At 39.6% G+C, this 25,768-nt stretch overlaps 1 long non-coding RNA gene across 3 annotated transcripts in view; it reads left to right on the top strand.

The window, feature by feature from the left end:
• Positions 1-25,768, top strand: part of LOC109281400 (uncharacterized) — a 145,732-nt gene that overhangs the window by 100,694 nt on the left and 19,270 nt on the right. For all 3 annotated transcript variants that reach the window (XR_002088037.1, XR_009462087.1, XR_009462088.1), the window contains exon 4: positions 12,357-12,397. This is a non-coding gene — a long non-coding RNA (uncharacterized LOC109281400). The remainder of the gene's footprint in view (positions 1-12,356; positions 12,398-25,768) is intronic.

The following is a 25,768-nucleotide window of genomic DNA, read 5'->3' as shown; positions in this document are numbered from 1 at the left end:
GTGTTCCTGAAAATTGTTTAATAAGCTTCTTTTACAGAAAGAGGAAACATGATGTGAGAAGGAATAACACATCTTTAATTAGAAAAATTCAAATCAGCTCTTAATTTAATTCACCATACCAGCAACCATGATTAGATCTGCATCATGATATATCTCCAATACTATCAATTTTCATAAATGCAAACTTTCCTGAATATGGTTCTGATGTATCCTGACATTTTAAAATATGTCCTATTGTCCTTTTCTGTGCAGCAGACCAAGCACAGAGTGTTCAGTCCTATATCACTGTCACAGTGGTATTAGACCAGATGGCTGCTTCCTCGCAGAATCAAGAATTAGAGATAATTTATGCTGTTCACTGTTATTAGAATGTAGAAATATAAAGAGTTTGCTGCATGCATTCATGAAAAGCTGCTCAGATCCATCAGTGACACACTGATGAAAAGGCATTTTACACTGTTACTGCACTCAGAAAGGTAATGTTTTGTTCAGGTGAGGTGTGGACTTCTAGAAGGCCAGTTGACTGCTCCCTTTACACATGATAAGATTCAGGAGTAACTGATTTAAGGTGACAGAACACTTTGTTAATAATAGTAATATCAAAATTATTTTGTAACAGAAACAAACTCTTTTGTTTCCCTTTTTCTTGTAAAATAAATTATTCTCTAAACATTCTTATTAAGATTTTGGGCTAGTTGAGTTTTTTTCCAAGATTAAGAGTTAGAAATTGTAGTTCTTTTCATTCATTGGTTGCTAAACATTACATAATGTTATATACCCTTTATTTCAAATGACTTTATTAAGCTAAGTGCTACAGACAATCCATAGAGAGATCCTTGTTCCACTGAAGTCAATGAGAATTTTGTCATTCAATAGGACCACAATCTCACTCTATAAATTGACTTATTCTTCAGTATTTTTAGTATGGATTGACGGCTGCATTAAAATGTTGAGGACTCATATCAATTCAGTTATATTAAGCTCATTTCAGTTAGGAATTTTAATACCTGTATTCCAAAGTAAAAAAGGATATTCCATTTTCGTAATACATATGTTTAACAGGATTTAGTCTGTTTTAAAGGAAAACTCAGCATATTCAAAAATAAAAACATTAGGAATTCTTTGACATCATAAGAGTCCTAAAACTGAGGGAAAAAAAAACCTTGAACAACTTATCCATCCTGTCACAAATGAAAGCATATATTGCAGTACACTGCAGCATATTTCTCCTTTCTTTGTACAATCTACTTTCAAAATGTTTCAAGCTCTGGAATGATGAAATATTGTGACATTACATCATTTCACTGCTCTTTGCTTTAACTGCTTATCAGATTATATGCATATATTGCCAAAGATAAAATTTCAGTGGCAAAAACAGAGAAAATAAAAGATGTATCCCAAAGTAAAAAGTGTCCATGAAACAATCTACACAGTGAGAAAGGTCAAGAATTGGGAAAGGTAGTGGGCAGTTAATGATAGTTAATTGCTTTATCTTCTCAATGCAGGAAGTTTATCAGAGCTCACCAAGCACACCATCAACATGATTTTTAGGTTTGTACTCAAAGTAATGATAATAATTCTCCCTTCAATATCTGGGAATATTATAAGTGAGTGGGAGAAATTTTATTGGCTGATGCAGGCCATTGCATATCTAATTGATATGACATAATTACTCTATGTGAACTTGGAAAAAGTATATCGAGTCAATGATTGAATTTGCTTAAGATCGTTTTAAATTATGCCAAGAAACACTAGTAAGGACAGATTTGTTTACAACTCTTTGTGATCTTATAATTTGTACTTATGGCACACAGTTAGAATATTGTGACTTTGAATGACTGACTAGCACTTTATGAAAGTCATTATTTTTGTATTAAGACCAATATTTATAACATTATATGTTCTTGAACTGATCAGGACAGCAGGAGGCAACTAAGTGGATCACTTATCTTTATTTTGCAATTTAACCTACGTTGTGACAGGGAACAAAAAATTTAGATAATTTATAATTTTCACTCAGCCTTGCATACTTCGGAGTAATCTTGTAAGTGTTTAGCAAAACTGAAAAGTAAGGGGATTTTGGTGCCAAATAAAATGGAAAATGAAAGATTATTTTAAGAAACAGAGTGTAATGAATAACTGCCTGAATGTTAAGACTATATCATAATGACTTCTTTCATTTTAAGTTTCCTGTCCAATATTGTTGCTTACTGGATTTCTCCTGATTCCTTCTTTATATAAAAAGCCTGGAGCAGTTTTATTAAAAGAAGTCCATCAGAATGGAAGATAGTTGTTATGCAGGAGCAGTAACTCACATAATGTGAGATGGCATTTCTTTCCAGCTCTTGCTGCTCTGCTGGTTCTAATAGCAACCTGGAGCTCAATTTCCTCCTCAAGAACATTGCATTTCATGTGGAATGTCAATTATTAAAATGCAGTGTCCCGTGTCTTACTTTTCACTAGATGAATTCATTTGCAAACTTGCTAATTTATGCAAATGATCCTTAACCTGTAACTGCCTGGTATGTATTTCTCAGTACTTCTTTGCAACTCAAAAATATATGAGAGAAATAAGTGCATTATTGCCTTGTCAGCTAAACAGCCAAACGGGGCTGAAGTTGGGTATATCATGTCAATGCTACAAAATACAGAGTTTTAATTTAAGATAAACTTGGAAAAATCCATCTGATATCTGCACCTTCAGTCATATTTCAGCAATGTCATGCCACGGAGCTCAGGCCTGGTATGTAATCTATTTACTCAACACACACCTAGTTCAAAACTATTTGGAAGCAATTAATCCCTAAATTATTTTACAGGATGCTTTGTGTTACCAGAGATGAGATGAAACACTCCACTGTTGAGGAACTGAAAACCCATTCATAATTTTGGACATGGTTCATGTTTGTTATGGGCCAAGCCAAAGCCCAAATCTGAATAACTAGAAATCTAATTTTGTATTCAGCTCCAAATTCCAAGCTCTGCCTGTCTATAATGCTAACAAAATAGGTTTTAAAAAGTCAATACATAAATAGCATATTTAACTTCAAGGAGAAAAATTTTCATTAGAGTTTTAGAAGGCAGCCACAATTAGCTTTTTACATTTATGGTGCACATCACTTTCAAAGTGCTCCCCTCAGTTGCTCCACCTATGTACTATCGGAACAGACATAAACCTCTCATTGTGCAAGTAGAACATTGCACAGTTCTATTTACCTCTCAGGGAGTTCATGGATGTTCATATTCTTGATGTTTGCTTGGATTTGTAGTGAATCCTAGAACAGAAAGCAAAATTCAGCCAAAACTGAAGACTTCTGCCTGGTTTCAAAGCTACCACGTTTTGCTTACTTACCATCCAAAAACCTAAATGGCCTATGTCATGACTAATGGTTTTGAACCTTTCAGCAAACCTGGCCCTAGTTATGGGTTGTAGGAAAACCTAAAACTATGCAACATTCCTCTACGTTTAGCTGTTGTTACTTTTTAGTAATTTCATATAGAGTCCACATATGATGATCCAAATTCCCTATGACAAAATTACAGGCAAAATTCTATTGATCTCAGTGAACTGGCCATGGCAGTGAGAAAGCTGGCCCAAAATCTCACCTTGACAAACTAGTGAAAACTTCTTTTGTCTGAGCTCCAGTATGAGTTTGACCTTTTCAAAAGGAGCAGATGAGTCCCCTCTAGTTTATGTTACAACCTCCCCCCCCAAAGGAAATCTTTTGTCAGGGGCAGGATTCTTAACTCTCTCCTAGCCATTTCTCACCCAGTAAGAGGTACCACTGCAGTGCACTTCCGAGTCCTTCCTGACTCAGGAATGAGTCATAGTGAGATATGGGACCTGTGATCCTGATTCTGTGGTTCTTATCCAACAGCACAATATACAAGCTAAAGAGCCATTGTATTGCTTTATTCATAATATTTGGGCATTCAAATTCTTAGTTTAAAAGCTCACACGAGTATTAGCTTGTAGGGTTGGTAGATATTTTCATTGTAATTGATGCCTTGTATAGCTGAGCATTCACATCACACTTAGACACCTCATTTCCTTTGATATCAGTGCAGATAGCAGAGTAATGTATTCCCCAAAAAATTACTAATAGAAAAGCAATTGTGGTTTTGGATTTAATAGTGCTTTTCCCCAGGACTTTTTAGGGAAATAAATATTTTTGGGATATGCAAATAGGTGAGAGTCAAAATATAGCCTTTCAAGCTAGCAGCCACTGCTTTTTACAAAGGACTTACGTTTACAGGGCCATGTCTCTTTAAATCTGCCCAGGAAGATATTCCTTCTGGCCCACAGGATGCCAAAATGACTTGATGATTTATTTATGTGGAGTTTGGCAGACCGTAGTCCAGATTGTGGCTGAAGCTGAATTTTATGAGTGTTCCCCCTTGTGAGTATATTTAAAAATTAAAAAGAAAGAAAGAAAGAAAAAGAAATTTAAAAGGTCTTTGTAGAGTTTGGCACAAGATTTCAGTAAATATTATCAGGAAGAGGAATGATTAGGAGTTAAAACAGTATATAAATATGAACATACTAGTAGCATTTTGTGCAATGAGGAGTTAGATTTTCCCTGTGTTCTTTAAAACTCAAGCGAGGAAGTTTTCATTTTAGCAGAGGATGAACTGTTGGAATGGAATGGTTTTAGTCACATATAACTTGGCACTGAAGACAGTAAACTGGCAGTTTTGTCCACAAAGAAAGATGGATGTTTCATTGTCATGCCAAAGCATACAAGAAGGAGCTTGTTGGTACAATGATGTAAGAAAACAATTTTCTGTCCTATTTTACTGAATGACAGCATTTTAGTAATCCTGCAAGTGACAAAACCTTAACACATGGGGATCTATAGATCTGGTGGCAGTACAAATGCTGGGAGGGAAGAGAATCCCAGATGAACCTGTATCACTCATTTGACACATGCATCTGAGCCAATAATTGAATTGATAAACCATATTTAAACTCAGAGTAAATGAGCCTCCTACTAAACATTTCCTAACAAAATTCAGCTGCTCAGCACGGGCAAAGTCAAACTGCATCTTAGTTGAAGTGCTGGAATGTGATTTTTAAAGGACAGATAGGCTTACATCAGGGAAGGAGCTAAGAGGGACTGCTGTAGGGACAAATGTTTCTGTTAAGAAAAAGGTAGGCATAATGCAGGAAGAGACAGACTCTGAAGGATTGTCTCCATGCAGAAGAATTTCCAGCACGCCAGCTGCTGTGCACTAACTTCCTGTGTGGACATTTGTAGTGCACACATGGAAATAGTATGGAGTAGAAAAGCACTGTAAATTCTCACTGTGACTTTTAAATTCTCACCCTCACTGAGGGCAGAATCCTATTTTACTTTACACACCCAAGTGACAATTATACAGGAATGTAGCTGGTCTTTTTGGCATTTTGCTACCCTATTCTGTACATTGTATGGACATGTGAAGTAAGTGTCCACACAGCTACTGAGTACACACAGGCAGGTAGGTACAAGGTTTTACAGGCACATGCCTGGGTGAGCCTAAGTCACAAAACTGGAGCCAGACAAAAACCCATGACAAAACAGAAGGGCTAGGTACAGACATACAAAAACCCAGAGGCAGAATTGATTTGTTACATGGTTTTCTGTAAGCAGCATATTTTAGATCCGTAGTGAATAGAACACACATTTTTGGTTGTGAGGGGTAAATTTTAGATTAGATTTGCCATTTTTAAAACAGTCTATGAGTGCCAAACTTCTGTTCTGTTCCAGGTTTAAACTGGCTTCCTGTCACCTATACCAGTAAAAGTGTAATGTCTGTACCTGGCCAAAGGAGGAGGAGACCTCTCACATTTTAGTCCATTATACTATTGGTCATGTTATGTATTAGTGACAGGAAAACTTTATTTTGCCTTTGAAACAAGAAATTATCTAATTAGTACTCTACCATTTGCTGGAGAACTGATGTTTTGTTGCATATCTGACAGTTAATTCCTTATATGAGGAGATATGAAAGTGAGAGAGCAGCATTTAAGGGAATCTTTCATTCACCATCTCTACTATCTCCTTTTAATTTATGCACCTCATGGGAGGTGGTCGACTGTCATCCCTGGAGACTTTTGTCTTCCATTTGTCCACAAAATAAATATGGTATGGACTGTAAGAGTTCAAGCCTCTCTTGTATCTCTATAATGTGGCTCAGTTTTGACCCAACGGAAAACACCTCTCAAGGTATAGTAGTTCACTAATCATACCTATTCAATCCCTGGCCTCCCTGCTGAGATATCATAAAAGGTATTAGTTCCAGTAGACAGAGAGCACCAAACCAATTTCATGGGTGTGCCCTCAACAGCCATCAGATGATATGGACTTCCAGGCATTACAATTTTGGGCTAGATTTGAATCAGCCAGCCAGAAATAAAAGTTTATCTGCATCTTACAGGTATTTTAACCTATGGTACTGTGATTTGCCAGTGATAACAATAACAAAATCACTGACAGTATACTGCTCTAGAAGGTGCTTATGCGTTGTGTGAATCCACACACATGGAACATCTCCTTCATCTGCAATTGTTGCAAGAAGGGAGAAGAGAAAAATTGATTTGTACAGGTGAACTGAGCTAATTACACAGATCCCAAACAATGACAGGGGAATATTGACACAACTTATCCTGTAATTAACTATTGCCTTCCATGAAGCATGTATGGTTAACCATGTAATAACATGCATTTTTTTCACAGCAACGATGCAAGGGCTCATTGTCAATAGAATATGTTGCACAAATGGAGAAAATCATTGGTGACCAAAACAGCTATGAGTAACTCTAAGGAATGACATGTGTTTTATTAAATGGACGATTTTTACTTTTTTTATTAACCGCCACTGAGGCTTGGAGCAGAGCTACGCTGCCCCTAGAGAGCCTCTGGAAAGCTCTCTGTAGGACTCCCCCATAATTCTCCCCACCTTAAAAGACTCTTTCCATAGTTTTCATCATTTACAGGGTCCACTCCATAATCCAGCACAGAAAACAGTTCCTGAACATCACTCAGGGTAAGAATGACAATGCTGTCTGACCTTTAAACAGCCAAAGACAGGGTTAGTTCTCTATACCGCCTTCTTTTTTGTGTATCTGGTTCAATTCAACCCTAAATTAGCCAGCTCACTGATAAAGGCAACAGGATACCAGGAGGGTGCACATAGTAGAAATGTCTTGATCAGTAATAGAGATATGGCCTACCAAGCAGCAGTGTGAAACAATTTTAGTCCAACATACTGAACCTTCTGAGTTGAGAAGATTATGGAAAATATTTACTAACAATAGAAAAAGGAGAATTTGTTCTGTATAGTTAATGTAATAGAAAGCAAGCTTAATTGAATAAAGCTACCTCAGTAGAGAGATTAACACGAAAGAATGGAATCAAAAACTGTGAAACAAAAATTACTATACAAGGACACACCTCCATCTACCTTCAATATCTGAACTAAAAGCCAGTGATTAATATAAATACATATAAACTAATGTTCATTTACATTTTTAGATGAGTTTGCTTGGCTCATAGTCATGCTGTGATTTGTGTTCCCCTTCCACATTGAACTAGTTTATTTGCAGGAATGTTTGGAGAAATGGAATATTGCAATAAGATACCTACTTTCCTGTTTTATATACTGAATGCTCAAGACTGTCTGCTGACAAACAATCTACTGCAAAAAAACCCAAGAAGTCGGAGAATTTGGGGAGGGGGAAGGAAATTTCAACTAGTGAATAATTTTAAAAAATCAAGGCCATTTGCAAGCAGCAAAATGGGTTAATTTACTGGAATAAGTTTATGTACAGGATTATCTGGGGTGATCAGCCACAACTGCAAGGGCCTCAGTTCACTGATCCAAGAGGTCCCTACCAGTCTTAAGTCCCTAAAATATTGGTTCAAGTCTAAGTACAACAGCACACTATTCTGTGAATATCTTCGTCTTAATCCCATACTATGTGTTTCTCTTTGCCAGAGCATCTAAAATGTAATGGTTCTTAATCTTAACTGTTTGGATTTAGGTACACCCAGAACATACCTCCTCCCATGTTTCTATACTGCTGTTTAACTTTGTAGATATTATTCTCATTGCTAGAAAGATACAGTAACGCTTCATGATGCTTTCTATTCTAATGCAGTATGGCAGTTGCTTTCTTTAGGCCATAGCTCTCACCTACATCTGTGCTTACTGAAGTGAAACTTTAATTTGCTACACCATGCCAGAGTATTAATAGACAATTATTTATTGCAAATCTGAACCATTTATACTGTTTACTGGCTGACACAATGTAAAATTTTGATCCAAATGTTAATGTGTCCATGACATTGCATAATTCTGTTCCATGCCAAGGTTTTTTCTTTTCTAAATGAATCGAACTTGCAGTATGAGGAAATAGAGTTTTTAATGGATGAATGATTTACAGTTTCAAACTTATAAGCCTGCTTATTTGTACAACTAAGGAAGGATTGACTAATTAAAATAACAGAGCAAATTGGAAAAATTTAAGATTTTACTAAGGGCAAAATTATAGGAAGAAAATGGAAATGACTCGCAAAGTACCTAAAGGGTAACTGAATAAATCTTACTTTAGGCATTCTGGGGCAATTGAATTTTTTTAGCAGGCACGTTTGAGGCCAACCAGACTTATAAATATTCAACTGAGTAAAGCATAGATAAAAATTACATGTTCATAAAGAAGCATATGGGTAGAAAAATCACTTCCAGTTCTCCAAATGTTTGCTGAAATTGCCTTTACAAATGTTTTCTGCAATAGAAAAAAGAGGGATTTATAGTTATGCCATTTTCATTAAAAAACACATAATTTAGAGTGTTTAGCTCTTCTGTTTTCAATATTGTACTCATAATGCTATCCGAAAGTGGATTCTTTAATCATTAATTCTTAGATTAATTCTTTAATCTACCTATGTGGATGTGTTCAAGCAAAAATCATATTTTTCTAGCTATCTTTCTTCACAGGTACTTTGTATTGATCCATGCTATTTGGTTATTTTTTCTGGTGTTACCAGCAGAAAACTTGTTAAAATAAAGGTGCTGTAAAGCAGCTCAAATTAACAATTACAAGAGTACGTTCAAATAGTAATAGTTTGAGTCTATGTTTAATCCACAAACACAAATCCAAAGAGAATTAGGGCTTTGTAATTTGTACAGTTTAGTGGGGCTTTTTTGGTGTTTTTATCTAATAGCCTATTTAATCAGCTTCAGATAAAAGTGCCAAAAAGCCTGACCAAAGCATCTGATCTATACAAACACTGCGGATCCTGGTCAAACTAACACACAGTGGTAAAGTGTGGTTGGTTTGTTTTTTTAATGTCTGTAAGCAGCCTACAGGCATGATTCCTACAACAGATATGATAGAGCTCTATTTAGTATGAGAATTTTACCTGTAAATCTGACCTGAAAATTAAACAGGCTCACACCATTCAATCCGAAAATTACAACGGCCCAGTCCACTGTAAGACCTCAGATGGCATGATTCTGTGATAACACAAATACCAAGAAAACACTATGGAGCCAGTACACGATGAGTTTGCATAAGTAGTATTTTGTAAATTACACAGCTAGTTATGTAGCTGACTCCAGCTGCAATTCCGTGCAAGCACTGTTATTAGAGACTGAAGTATTTTGGGATATCACAAGAAAATGAAACCAGCTGGTACAATTTGTGGACTACCAAAGAAGAGGAGCAAGGGGACATTCAGAATACATCTGATATAGATTAAATCAATGGAAGTAGGAGCACGCCACTTAGTCACAGGTCATTTTTAACCATTTTGGGGGGGTTCAACAGTAAGACACAAACAAGATACTTGGTAGTTGGCTTAATTTTTTTATTAATAATTTTTAGGGAAACAAATATTTGTATCCTATGGTGTCATGGCTTCTTTGACAAAATACCATGTTCACTGATGGCTGCAGATTGAAGTTTTCGATAGCACACTGTAAATAGCTTTATTTACAAATGAGTCTTCATTTAAGACACTTTTGAAAGTATCCATCAGCTCTGTTGTGGCTGACAGACTGTTCAAATTGCAGTTGCTTTCTTGGAGCCCCCTGATGGACCATGTACAGTATTGGTCCTTTCTAGGATTTTCTGTTGCAGTTCTTTGTGGCACCAGAACACTTGCCCTTGCAGGAGTGAGTGGCATACAAAGCTAAGAATAAGATGTATTTGTTTCACAATTTGCTTTCTTCATGCAGAGTGAGTTATAAATACAAATTCCCTAACAGTAACCCTATTAATGACGTAAACAGCTTTTCTATATTCTTAACATGCATCCATGGGGGAACAACTCCATTTGGGCCATTAGGCTGCATGCTGTCTGTGAATCTTCAGAACAACATACCTGTGTTTCATTGCTCTATAATGCAGACTATGTCTAGCCATGCTTTGTTTATTATTCATAATACACGCTGAGAGGAGACACCAAAATGGCTCTTTTGGAGACTTTACATGCTAGGCTGCAAATACATATTAACAATAGTACACTTTTTTACATTATGGATTTATAAAATATGTTTGCATAATATGAAAGCATAATCCCATATGTGAAGTAAAAATCCTATGAAAAACAGTTACTTCTTCTCTACTACACAGTGGTTGATTTTAATCTTCACTAGCTCAGATATCGAATTGGTTATTATGGGTTTTGTTTATAATTAGGAAAATGGCCCAGCCCATCCTACAGAATAAGTTCTGCAAATTTAGTTTTACGGGAAAATGAGCCAATTGTATTATTACAGGACTATTCTATAAAAGGTAATAGTCAAAGAGAGTTTGTCAGCAATTTGTATGCATATTTCATTTAATAGGTATAGTACTTGCAGGCTGAGACGTGTTTTAAGACTCCATACAAGAGCCTGAAATAAACAGGAAATGCCAGCAGGTCTTGCTGCACAACACTGTGGAGGCCAAATGCTGCCTGCCTTGTGCATGTAAAAATTTTTATCAGATTCAGTGGGAGCTGAACAGGAATTAGCCCTGAAGAAGATATGATACTGGTCCATCCTTCAGGCTTAAAAAAACCGTGTGCTAAAATTTAGATGTTGCAACGGAAATTCATATGGAAGGCTGCGCATAACATTTCTCTTACAGTACTATGGCACAAATGGGTAAGGCTGTTTTAGTGTCACTTCCATTTCACTGCAACTGCATGCAGAAGAAAGATTGACGAGGTAGCCATAACCCCTATGTGTCATAACTAAGGCTGTATGTTTGTCACAGCTGCAGTTTCTGTGGAGGAAAACAGTGACTTTCACTTCCCCTCCCCAGCTAAAAATCCATGGTTTGCATTCAAGACTCTTATAGAGAATTTATTTATGCGGTTAAATAAAATGGGGGGGGCGGAGAAAAGAAAGGATGGTGTGCCTTTACTTTCTTTTTTTCCTAATTATGACTTTTGCATTTTTATCAATTAAAAATCCATTACTTCTCCTTTTTCCATACCAAACAAACAACTTTGATTAGATTTAAGTCACAGAGCCTTCAAATGATAATGTGTGGGGGCAGCTGAGTTCTATGCATTATTGAATACAGACAGGACTTCAATGAATCTTTCTTCCTCTAAGACACTGGGTTTGGTGCATTTGACATCCTCAGTATTAAAGCCTCAGTATTAAATCATTTACTAAAAGCACCTCATAGGTTCTTTACTCATCCACTTGCCTCCTAGCATAAGAATGAATGTGTAATTATTGGGCAGTTATGTTTGACAGAACAAAAGGGGGGAATTTCTTTTATTGAGATCAGCATTTGTGTTTTTCTAGAATGAGACTGCTTAAAGGAAAAATCTTGGAAAAATAAATATGAAACTATTTGGTCATTAGACATTTCCAGTGATTTACAAGGCACCAGCAAAATGCTAAGAACTCGTCAGATTCTCTGATCACAATCCAGCACTTCTGATTTTTGCTCTGGTTAAAACCAGTAAAATGAACACTGTACAACAAAGAATAATAGTAAGAGTTATTCTGTTTATTCACCCATGGTTTATATCAAGGCAGACAACTACAACCAGGTGCATCTACCTACATTTGTCATTGCCAGTGAATGCAAAACCCAGAGTTCCTACAAAAGGATATATTTCCACTGTTTTAAAAAGATGCATTGTTTTATAATTTACTTACGTGAAGGATGGTGCTCTCAGATGCAGTTGTTAAATGCTATGACTACTACTGATAGATAATTGCAATAAGCAAGGGAAAAGGGAAAAAAAGTTCTTTTTGATAAAGTGGATTTGTGATTTTTTTTGTTTATTTGTTTGTGTGTTTTTGTGCTCATCCTCAGAGCCATAACAGGTTGACTGATATCTTCTTCCTGTCCCATACTACAGGTAATGCAGAGCTAACAAATTCATGCACCAAAGAATGGCAGGTAAGCTGATTTATAATTTACTGCCGGCAGCTTTTTCACTGGCCAGAAGAGTACCTTCTTACCCATCACCTTATTCTGGGTTGGATTAAGATATAGCCACTGCAGGATTTTGCTGAGTGCTATGGCCTCTGGAGTCTTGTGATTTCATCAGCATTTCAATTTAACTTTTTAAAGAAATACGTTTTAAGAAAAGCTTGAAAATGTGAAGTGAGTATAACCAAAGCAGCAACATCAGCTTAAGTTTGCTGGGAATCTGAAACAATATTTTGGGGAGGCATGAACTCATATGAATTGAGTGTTTGCTCCAAGACCCACTTCACACAGGAGAAAAGTGCAATGGCCTACACTACCCACGGAAGCAGATCTACTTCACGTGTGGGGTAGAAGGTCTCTTTGATGATACCATCCCCTAAAGAGAGAAAAGGGGGATGGTTTCTGCATAGACCCTGCTGTCACCACCACCACCACTGCCCCAGGCTTCAAGATGAGGTCCTATGCTTCATACTTTGTGGAAGCAAAAATTACATTTAGACTTCCAACTGCCTAATCTGCAGGCACAATTGGGTAGTTGGACCTGTAAGTGGCAAACAGCATGGGCAGAGAATGGCAGGCACAAAAGAGATTTGTTCCCCCCAAAATCAGGGATTAAAAATAAGTGATTAAGGACTATCAGGAGTGGAAGGAGGATTGTTCAGCAGTTGCTCAGCTAAGAAGCCTGTCAGAATAGGCTTCAATCAACATCTGAGTTGTAACTGAAAGCACTGAATGACATGAGCCTCTGCTCAACTGGGTCCAGCAGCCTCTTGTGAGAGTCTCTCAATAGTACAGTTTCCCACAGAAGGACCCCATGCCACTGCCACTCCAAGTTACAGGCAGAGCTACGGGGTGCTCCATGTTATACTGTACCTACAGCATCATGTTGTCTTAATCTGGCCCTGACCTTGCCTGGGGAGAAAGTGGTAGGTGAAGGGGATGCAATGAAAATGTGATTTAAATGGTTCCGTTAAAAAGAGCCTAGAGGGAGAAGAGCAGCTAATTTTTTTCACACATGCTGCTGTTGACAGCAGAAACAGGATACATTTCTCTCAAGGCCACAAGGCTGGTCTTGAATTCTTGCCTAGTCAACAACCCCCTTCATACTCATGAGGGTTTTAGGGTACACAAGGAAGGCAGGAAAGGACCCTGAGGGACAGTGACACTTTTGTTTTAAAAAAGCAAGCTTAAGAGAGATTAAACCATATCCTGTAGGTCTTAGGGCTTCATTAGGAATTTTGTCCAAAATTGGAGCCTGGTGTTTTCAACAGGATATCCCCCTTCCACACCTTCTCTATGAGACAGTGGATATATATATATGAGATAGAAAAACTGCAACCAAAGGACAAATTCTGCCCAACCTTATCCAACTTGCAACTGTAGTGTAGTCAATGGGATTTATGAGACTGAATTTGGCTCTGACTTTTGTTGGAAGGATAAGGATGGAAAGTGTAGCACACCCCTTTTGAGCCAGAGTTTGAAAGCCCAGACTCTCATTATGCACATGAAAATTGTGGAAGCGATGAAAGGTAGTTAGAAGTCTAAGTGCCAAATTTGCAAGCACAATCAAATAGTTGGACAGCTAAGTGACAATAACTGTGGGCACAGAACTGCAGGAATAGAAAGGGAGGCCAGTAAAAAAGAAAAAGTCAGACAGTTAAAATCAGTGACCAAGAACCTAAAGGGAAGAAATATCATAAAATACAGGAGAGGAGGAAGCTGGAAAGTGGATGAAGTTTTCTATAATCTCAGTTTCAAGTTTCAACATTTTTATGTCAATAATTTACAAGGGTAAACAGTAACATAACACCAAGTATTTGAGGGACGAAAGTAAATTTGGGCCTACAATAGCAATGAACCTTGTAATGAAGTATAGTTGAGAGGTATATTGCTACCTTTAAATATTAAGCCATTGCAGTGGGGTGTCTTTTTGAGATAAGATACAATATTTTTTGCTCATTTTAATAGAAATAATAAAAATGAGACACTAAAAAGACATCATTACTTGAAGAAGTAAGAGAAGAATTTAGAACTCCTATTCTACAAGTTAACAGAAGAAAATGCCACTCCTGTACTGCAGCTGTACCTGAATATCAGCAATCCTCAATTTGTTTTTTAAAGTGTGTTAGGTGAAAGCTGATGACCTATGTTTCAGGTGATACTGATATACGTATGAATTCTGCATGTGTGTAGATAAAGACTTTATTTCAGGCAAAAATAAATAGCTGGCAGTAACAGAACTCTCTCTCTCTCTCTCCACTGAAAGAATGCTATGGGGCTGAATATAGCCACTGCAGTAGTGCAATAAAATGAGATGAGCTTAACACTACCAGATGGTACCCTGTACAGTGCCTGAAATAAAATGGAGAATTAGGGTGCCCTAAGGTGTGCACAGGGAAGGCAATTACATGAAATAAATGGGCCTCAGGCCTAGATGATGCTTGAGTATGCTACACAGGAGACAGATAGTACATCTGGTGAACAGATTTTATCACACACTGGAAAGCTATAAAGCATGCCGTTGAATTTCAGATCTGGGTTTCACAATGACATTTTACCTGTGTTGGTATTCAGTGCTGTTTATTTTTAAAGGTGTTGTAATCTCAATGATGTGTTTTAAAAGCCTTCTTAACATTGTTTTCTGATGTGCCGCATTTTTTGGACAGATTGATGTAACACAATGGTTTTTCATGGACAAAATACAAACTACTCGGGCTGCAGCCAATCACATTTTTTATTGAATATATCACACTGCTGATGTGATTTTAGTAATATGATTATACTTGTCAGCACTCCCTGTTTGGGAGGAAGTCAGTATGTTTTTAACGTTAACTCCCACATCTCCGTTTCACAGCAAGGTCTCATTGTCTGTAAATTAGCACAAATTCCTTTATATTTAAATCAAATATATGAAACTATTCGGGGGAAATCTATTACAGTGAATCATGGGGGTACTTTGGTTTTATCTGCAGGAGGAGTTTAACTTGATTTCTGGAAACTCAAAAAGCTCACTTTTGAGTATAACATTAAAATACAGCTAACAAGAATAAAATTCTTTTTTATTATAATGGTGGGGTCGCCACTTAAAAGACTGAGAAAATTCATTTTAGGTCCCCTTCCCTGATATTCACTCATTTTCAATATATCCTCTTCATTCTGCATAATTTGGGGTATTCTTCCCTTCAGCTTCTTAATGAATAAACTCATCCCAGAGAATTAAAAATGTTACCAACTTAAATAAAAAGAAACATTAGGTAGAGTAGAAGGTGAAACTTTCTGACAGAAAGATCTATGGACTGTAGAATAGTGTCTCTATGGAAATGGTGAAAACCCATCCCATGAGATATTTAAAATTAGGAGAGACAAAGCACTAACAGCATACTGTGAGGATACAATCCTGCCCTGACTTCCAGTGGAAGGACTAGATACTTCTGATACCTGCAGTTCCATGTACTACCGTATTTATGATCCAAAACTGCAATTTAATATTGATAATAAATTGATTTGGGGCTTACCTATATAGGGCAATTTACTGCCATTAACATGGTGGTATAATTATATCACTATGGTTATACCACTATAATTCCCCATATAATAATTTTTAATCCAATTGAGTGCCTTTGTCAGATTAGCTTTTATGACTTCCAAAGTGACACAAGTATAGTAATTGATGCCAGTAAATTTCTCTATGTATGTAAGCTCTTAAGCTCACTGTCTTGACTTCTGGATATCTGGGATTCCTGTAATAAATTACTTCCTTGCTGGGGGGGAAAAGTCTTAGGTGTAGACATAGGGTACTAAATTCCCACTCAAGTTTATTCAGAGGGAAGTGTGTATCTGTGTGTGTGCCTGTGTGTTTCCCTATACAGGTAGGCCCCAAATAAAGTTATTAACAATATTAAATTGTAGTTTTGGATCATGATAATAGTACATGGAATTGCTGATATATACACATATATACACATACACATATATAAACACACATATATCTGTGAATACACACACACACACACACATATTTGATGGCAAAAGCAAGTTGCATTTTACAACTAAAATGTTTTTATCATTTACAGATTTGGGGCAAAAAACCCTTTGTATTAAAGTTCTAAATAGACTTCTCTGCATCTGATATTCTTTTTTAAACTGTGCCATGTCTCTATATTTGTTTTAACCCCTTATCAGAATATTTTATTATGCTAAAATTTTAAATTATTGTCACACACAGTATGACTATAATTTTAAAAGTTATTATGATATTTCAACAGAAGTAAATGAATGTTGATTTAAACCATGTAATTTTGTTGTAAATAAAAACTTCCACTTTGTATTTTAGAATACACAGCAACAAAGGTCTGTTTTTAATTGTAGAAATGAAACTTGCCACTTTTTTGGAGTAGTCTTGCAATAACAACAATAATGATAAAAACAACAATATGGTTTTCAAAACAGTCATGATCTTTTATTTCCAGGTACCACCCTAACCAAATTTTTAAGGTAAGGAAAGGATTATAAAATACAAATGATGACAAGCTATTCAATGTGCCACTACAGCTGAGCAACGTAGTACTGCAATGTAGTACCTTTCAACCATCCGTTATGCAAAGACTCTGCTTGTCTACATGTCTGCAGTCATATGCTTTATTCATCTTCATATCTGAATGCTTAAGGCTTGACCATTAAGCAGAATTAGAAACCACTAGGAATGGTAGGAAGAAAGGAAGGAAATAAATAGGAAAAAAAAGAGTGGATAAAGTCTTTTGGCTTCTGTCAGACACCCTTGCCTCCCACAAACATACAAGCATCTCTCCTCACACACAAATTGGGCAACTGCTCAAGCTGAATTCTTTGTGTTACAGTTTTCTGTACTAAAAAAAAGCCACTGCCTTTGAGTCAGAATGACCTCAAGATTAATGAAATACCAAAGAAATATGAAAGAATAAGTGTAAACCTCAGCATGCTGTGGGAGCATCTACACGAGATGCTTTACTGCACAGTAGAGCAAATTACTACACAGAAAGCATCACCACCTACTCATCCAGACACTTACTGTAAATACAAGTAGCAAATTAACTCCTGAGTAGTGCTGCACAATAACATATGTGTAAACGCTGACCAGGAGAAAATTTGCTCCCAACCCCAGCACCAGGCAGCCACCTCAGCCTAGCCCCAAGGCCACGGGGCTGGAAGCTTCTCCAGCCTCAAAGCTAGGGCAGCTCTTTGCCTGCCCCAGCCCTTAGCCCTTAAAAGCTTGTGGAGATGCTGGGTCCCTGGGCCACCTACAGCCAGCTTCTGGCCACTGTGTTGCACAGCAGAGGCCCCAGGCCAGCCACAGCAGCCTACCTGGACCCTGCCTATGGGCCCCAGCACCACATTGCCACATGGCTTCCAGGCCTGTGCCATCGCACTTTGCTGGGTGCTGCAACCACCTGCTTAGCCTGGCAGCACCCTGGGCCACCTGCAGCCAGCTTCTAGCTGCCGGGCCGCTCCAGCTGACCTCAGGCCAGCCACAGTAGCCTTCCTGGACCCTGCTGCTGGTATCCAGCACAGCATTGCTGCATGTGGGCCTGCCCCTCACTGTGCCTCTATGCTGGGTGCTGCACACACCTGCCCAGGCTTGCCAGCACTGGGACTGCCACACAGAGGCCCAGAAGACCATTGAGGGAGCCATGCTGGCATCCTCCCTGATGGCGCACACAGCTTCCCAGGGCTGCAACTGGTCCCTGGAGGAGGCTGTGAACCTTGTCATGCTGTGTGGTGAGGCCGAGGTCCTTAGCCAATTTGCATAGAGCGAGCACTCCAATTCACACATCTATGAGGGCCTATCCAACCACTTGCAAGAGCATGGGCACAACCAGTTGGCATGTCATAAAGGTCAAGGCCTTGCGGGCTCAGTGTATCACTGTCACTGACCACAACTGCTAGTCAGGACTGCCCACAGGTCCATGCTTTTTATGCAGCAGCTGCGTGACATCCTCATGCCCTGGGACCCTGTCTGGACCTGTGCTATGTACTCAAGCCCAGCAGCCTGCCTGAGCTTCTGTTGAGCCCTGACACCTTGGGGAGGGCTACTTGAGCAGCTCCAAGCCCATTCCACCACTCTCCCCACCCCTGGCCTTCTCCAGCGGCTCCAGGAGCCCAGGCCAATGCCTGCCTTGCCAGCTCTGGGTGTGCAAGCCCACCCAGGAGATCAGAGTGGCCATGGCACCACCAGCCCTCAGCAGCTCCAGCTCCTGCCCAGAGGGAGCCTCTGCCTGAGTAGCTGGATGCTGAGCCTCTGTGCCCCAGGACACCACTGGGAGCTGCACATCCTCGCCGCTAGTGGGGATGGACTTGGGCTACTAGGCATACCTGCCATGCCCACCTGGTAAGCCCCACACTAGGGGGGGGGGAGTTCCCCACCCCTTCCCTGCCCCTGCCTCCCCTCCCCACCAGCCCTGCCTTATGATTTTTTATGATATCCTTTACAGAGCTAAAGGATAAAGAAGCTGCATGCCCAATGCAGCCCAAAGCACAGTAGGTAAAAACCTGATCACCTCTCAAGTGTCAGAGAACTTTTCTGAACAGAAGAAAAACTGGTTTGCCCACCCAGTCAGGCTAGCTACCTTGAAAGTCCTTCAGTTTGTCATCCACTAAAAACCCCTGGCTTTGTGGAAATTTTTACATTTCAAAGACACCAATCATCACCTTTCAAGCAGAGCTCCATTGCTTTTGTTCTCTCACCCAGAAACCAACATGCAACTTTATTGCACTGGAGATATTTCTAGGAACACACACACAATCCTGATCTGCAGCTCCCTGCCCCCCATAGCACTGAGGTGCCTCTCACTCCTGAGCCACAGCCCCTACCCCTGCCCCCCATAGGCCTGCGGTGCCCCTCACTCCTGAGCCATAGCCCCTACCCCTGCCCCCCCAGCCCTGCCTTATGATTCTGACAGGAGGTGACCCCTGCTCTGCCAGCGGAGCAAAGCAAAATCTCAAACTCAGCTCCCAATCAGGCACGTGCTGTGCTAGGTATTCTGAGAACTGTAGTTCTAAGTAGCAGCAGCCACGCTGAAAGCAAACCCGAGGAGGAAATCCTGGACCTTTGTCTTGCATTTAAAAAACCTGCCAGGATGCAACACAGGGATGGGGCTGGCCACAGCCCCACCTCCCTCTCCTTCCCCCCAGGCAGCATCTTCTGCCCACTCAGCCCGTGAGCACAGGCAGTGGCCCCTGTGCTGCCCTCAGAGGCAACCCCTGCCCCTCCTGCCCTGTAGCAGCCCCTGCCTCCACCCCCGCCCCCCTGCCCTGACCAAATGTCAGGGATTTCACTTTACTCAGGTGATGGGAGCAGGGGAAGGGTAATCTGAGCTAGATTAGTATTTGGCTCTGCCTGCTGGAATCCACGGGGAATGACACATGGGGCTTAAATCGCTCAAAAGAGCATGTTGTGCGAACACAAACGTGATGCACCAAATTAACCTGGGTTAAAATTTTTAAGGCATAGTAAATTAATGAGATTTGAGCTCTGTGTTGTGTACAAATGCCCATAGAGGGTAAATTCAGGCTAGATATAAGGAATAGCTTCTTTTCTATAAGGGTTGCCAGAATCTGGAACACACTCCCAGCAGAGGTGGTGCAGTCACCTTCCTTGGAGGTGTTCAAGAGGAGGCTGGCCGGGCACTTTGTTGAGCTTGTCTGAGCCCAATAACTTCCTGCCCATGGCAGGGGACTAGATTTGATGATTTTTACAGGTCTCTTCTGGTTCTACAATTCTATGATTCTATTAGCTTTTTTTGAATTGTATAGGTCAAGATTACTGCAAGTCTTGGTTCACAGTTGACCTGAATTGTTTAGTTGCAACTGGTCAGCTTTAGCCATGATTTAAACAAAAATCTATACAACTGTATAAGTAGTTTTTAATTAATATTTGAGCTTGGGATATTCCATTGCTTGAATGTTCATGGACAATTCAAATAAAAGGGACATGAACATAAGTACTGTAAATTTTTCTAAAAATTTATCCAAATGTTTGCAATTTTTTCAGGTCTTTACTCAGCTCTCCTTTACATTTGCTCAGAGATTATGTGTTTTTTATAAATACAACTTATAATATCCCATGTATAATTTATAATATATTGCAATTTCTTCAATACAAAGTTAGAATTTTAATAATGCTTATCACCAATATAGCTAAATATAAAAATAGCTTCCTGCTAAGTAAACTTGCAGTGGTGTCATAAATAAAACACTGTACAAGTCATTGATTAGCTGTGTATTATAGAGATGGGTTTTTAAATCTGATGGAATAGTGTAAATAAATAAAAGATTAATATCCAACATTTATAAGCAAGCAATACATCATTAATGATCATTATGAAGAACTTGCTTAGTTCAAATGAGGTTCCAGAAGACTGGAAGCATTTCACTGTAGCACTGATATTTATGATGGCCATGCTAGGGAACTGCAGGCCCATCAATTTGACATCTATAACATGCAAGGTAATGGAAATAAGTAGAGGTGAAGCAGAGATATCCAGGCACTGAATTATCCTGGAGTCTAAATGACATGCAGATAATTAGAAATATCCTTGTTTATATAGATGCAAAATGTACCTAAAGGAAAGTATTGGAAATGTTTGTTTGGGGTTTTTTTTACATATTATTTGAAACTTATGATTATCTTATTGCAGAAGAAAATTAGCATGACATTGGTCACTTTTTAGCAAATGCCAACGTCAGATACCTACACCTCTTTTTTATTTAAATCATATACCTACTATTAATTCTTATTAGCTAAGTACAGACAGTCAAAAAGCCTGAGGCTGAATCGATTCAGCCTTTGCAGTTTAGTCTAAACTGCAGAGATTAAACTAAGAAACACCTGGACAGACATTCACTTTTGATTCAGGAAATGCAGCCGCATACCTGCAGTGACTCAAGTCAGCCGCCAGGGGGTGCTAGAGCATAGCTTTCTAGCACATAGCCAGCATGGGCTGTGTGTTCACTTCCTCTTCCTGCTGCCCCCAAGATCTCTGGAATTTGCAGTCTAGAATCACAGCAGAAGGACTTTGCAGCATTGCTCATCACTTCCTGCTTCAAAGTGCCTCTGGGATTTGTAGTCCACAGTCGCAGCCAGCAGTAAGATTTTTAGCAGGACAGTGCAGGACAGCTTTGTACTCAGGGGAATGGAAGTCCCCCCCCCCTCCCCCCCAACCCTTCTCAGCTGGAACAGACAGCACAGCCCAGGGTTGGAAAGCATACAAGGATGCTGGGGGACTGTAATTCATCTTGAACAAGGAAGGGGCATGGGGCAGAAGTTTCATAAACTTGTTTGACCTGAATCAGTTATGTCTGATACTACATTCAACCATTTTATCTTAAACCAGTTGCAGCCATTTTTAAACTGGCTTATGTACACTGAACTGCTGTTCTGTTACAGGTTTAAACCAGTTTCTGATTACTTCAACAGGTTTATGTGCAACTTCTGTCCCTAGCTATTGTGACAATCTGACTCAACTAAAGTTTCAAAGCTGAAGCTGGAGTTTTCATAGTAATGTACTAGCAAGCAGAATTTATTGATTTGTCACCTATAGCTTGCCAGGTAAAGTAATAACCTGATAAAATGCATCCTCTTAAATTTAGGATGAAAAATATTCAAATTTTAAAAGGTTACAGAGAAAAGAACAATAAAGATATGTTAATCATAGGTGCACCTTTGTGCAGAAAACCAGTACATGACTTAAGTATAATTTACATTCTGCTTAAGCTGTTGTTTCCAAAACTAACTCTACTCCTAATTCAATCCAGCATTCCAAAACCCAGTCTGGATCTGGATATAAACACCCCTTTTCTTGTGAAGTTTCAGTGCTGGTGAAGAAATATTGGCTGATGAGTAAAGTAAAAGATTAAGAAGTAGAAAATAAGGATCTTTAACTAGCTGAAAAACTGATACATGGAAAATCTAATGTATTATTGGCAAACACGTATAGTGGTGGTAAAAATAATTAATACAAACAGAAAAGGAATAGAAATGAAATGGGGCTGTAAGATTTTGAAAAAGAGGGTGCAGTGCTTGCTAAAACTGCATAGATAATGCTGTAAACATGATTAAAGTGTCCAATAGAACTGCTGAATAAGTACTTACAACAGCACTAGGCAAATCTGGGCAAGATAAAATGAAAATATGAGATTGGAATTCTACACTAAGGCCACAGAACTGATGCAATTCCGCTGTGAGAGGTATCATTAGGGACGGTTGATGTCATTGAACAACCCACAGAATCTATACCAAGAATGGTCAAAATACAGCCCACAGGCTGAATCCAACCTGCCAACTAACTGGATTCAGCCCAAGGGCGGGCACTTGCCAATTGATTGTATCTGGCCTGGCTGTCCCCACAGTGCTCCACATGGAGCTAAGCCCTGCCTGCTCCTGCCTGGCATAGCCTGTGCCATGCCCCCACCCACACCCACCCCGCAGTCCCCAGACAGCACCACCCTGGCCCCAGCCAGCACACACAACTTCCCAGCAGGGCTGCTCCCAGTGCAGCTGCAGCCACCCGGGTACTGCTTGGCTCTCCCTGTCTCCAACAGCTCCTTCTTCTCCTCCTTCCCCTGCTGTGCTGCTCCAGGCAGTAGGCAGTGTGAGGATGCTGTGGGGATGGGCACTGGGCAGCAGATGCCCAGCCAGATGAGATGGGGGAGGGGGGGAGAGCTGTAGCTGGGTGCTGCCTGTCCTGGCATGTGGGGCTTCAGCTCCTGGCTACCTTCCACCCACTCCATTCACCCTGTGTGTTGAGTAGCCACATACAGGTGGCCGACTGTGCAAAAGGAAACTGGGAGCCACCCAGCTGCAGCTCTCCCCTTGCCTAGCTAGGCATCTGCTGTCTGGCACCTATCCCCACAGCTTTCCCATACTGCCTGTCACCTGGAGTGCCACAGCAGGGACAACAGGAGGAAGAGAAGGGGCCACTAGAGGCAGGGAGAGCTGAATAGTACTGGGGTGAATGCAGTAGCAGCTCCACCAGGAATCTGTGGGACCATGGCTTGGGCTGCCCTGGGCAGAAGTGGCAAGGCATAGCCCCATGTGGAGCACTGCAGGTACAGCCACAGGCTGGGAGCAGGGAGCAGCTGACCGCATTTGAACCCCACCCAGGCAAGCTCTGCTGCATACACCCCCTGCCCCCACCCCTCTCCCATGGCCAGCTTCTAGGACCTAGCGTGCAAGCAACACCCAGACATGCACTCCCACCCCCAACATACAAGACTAAGGTTTTAATTTTGAACTATTATGCAATTGCTTCTATATACACTACTCAAAAAAACCCCATAGATCAGGACAAAAATATTTTTTTTTAATAAAATTGAAATATGTTATAACAAATGTTTAATTTTAGTATATAATTTGTTTTTTATCTATAATTTGTTAAAATGATATCTTCTGAAAGATTTTGTTCATGCAGCCCTCGACAGCTCACTAAAACTTATTAAGTGGCCTGCCAGCCAAAGTAATTGCCCCCCTCTGGTCTACACTCTTTGTTTGAAGCATTCGAAACAACAAGCCCACACAGTAAGGAAAATGGAAAGATGATGTGTCATTGTGTGGCCCATTTACTCCACTCTCTGGGTGGAGGAACTAAGTAAAGATTCTGCACTCAGCATTCCCAGAGTGGCTCTGCAACTACTCAGTAGAATGAGAGGGAAAAATTTCTTCCCCAAACACTTCCATCATACCAGCTCAGTTACTCATCCTGGGTATTTTGGTCTGCCTTACTTCCAATGTGACTATATATAGTAAGTCTAAGCCTCAGAATGGCTGGGTAATGTCGTGTTCTAAGATGAGCAATGCATTTAGCTAGTCTTCATCAGAGGCTGAAATCTGCATAATGCACCCAAGGAAGAGCTTTCTCAACCTTCCTTGCAAAGCAACATTCAGAACAGCAGTGAAGTGTGTCATAAAAGCAGTCTGGGCACTATACTTGTCTAGAGTGGCAGTGGAGTTCACTACTGCTGGGAGGAACTTTCACCCCATCTCTTTTCTACCAAAGCGCATGTTGGGAAGGAAAAAATACTGCTGACTGGTGGCAAAACATGGGTCAATTCTCCCCCAAGCAGTAGCAAACTACACTGACTCTCTACAAAACTATGGTTCCCAGAACATCTTGCACTCCATGACATAGATAACCTTCACTGCTGTAATGTGCAGCCTGGAAGCACCAGCCAAGCAGGCGCTCCCCCCAACCTTCTCTAGCACCTCTCCCCATAGGTAGTTGCCAGGGGCACGTATCCTACTTGTCCACCCTATGTTACACTACTGGCCGTCATACCAAGGGTGGCCAAATTTCCTTAGCCTTCTAACCCCAAATTAAAATCCTGACATGGCCAAGATGTACAGAAAACACAATTTATGTTTGTGCACATGGCCCAAACTCAATGATCAGCAGACAGTGCCCAAGCTCAAATAATAGATTGTTGTGAAATGCCTTCCTTGAATGTTTAATGAAGAACTGAATGAAATAAAACCAGAGAATAATAAGTGAACAGCCATCAAGAAAAAGAATGTTTTTATTTAACTTCTTTCCACTCATTCTTCAGGAGATGCATTTAAACTGCTCAGGAGTTGCATGCAACTCACAAGCTGTTGGTCTGGCCATCCCTGCATTATACTTTTCCATTAAAATTCTCTGAGTGACACTTGAAAATATAAAATGCAAAATTAGGCTTCCTGCTGCATTCACAAAGCCCCTCTGGTTAACTAGAAATTTAACGGAAAATATATTGACACTAAAAAACCTTTTCATACTCAAATTGCAGTTATGTATTACCACAAAGTAAGACAAAGTTTTGATGCATTAAGAAGAACAAAGAGACAATGCTTGGCATGTATATATTAAAATATGAATTGGCCTACATGAGCTGAACAGTATTTTGCAAACTGTCAGAAATAAATAAAAAAATAAAACCGTATTTCCGCTAATTTGTAATGCCTTAGGAAAAAATCATGATCTTAAAAAACAAATGAGCAATAGCATTTATTATTTAAAATGGCATCTATTTATAGTGATATAAAGCAGTTATATCAATCCACAAAGGGCCTTTATAATGTGAAAATTGCCAGTATCATAACATTGAATAAGAACAATAGAAAGAGACCTTCATGGTTTTAAAGTCTTTTAGTACTCCATGTATTATAGAAGAAAATGGGGCAAGATATTTAGGGCCAGATGCATAAAAGGCCTTAGACAGGCTTAGATGGAACTACATGATCCAAAAAACCAAAAAAAACCCCACAACTCAACAGCTCAGTGGGTGCCTAATCCTCCAGGCATTTACATTTACTGGGCACCTCCCTTTTTT

Source organism: Alligator mississippiensis, chromosome 4 (genome assembly GCF_030867095.1).
Source record: "Alligator mississippiensis isolate rAllMis1 chromosome 4, rAllMis1, whole genome shotgun sequence".
Classification (NCBI taxonomy): Eukaryota; Metazoa; Chordata; order Crocodylia; family Alligatoridae; genus Alligator; species Alligator mississippiensis.
The sequence above is the reverse complement of the archived record's forward strand: the minus strand, read 5'-3'. Positions and strand labels throughout refer to the sequence as shown.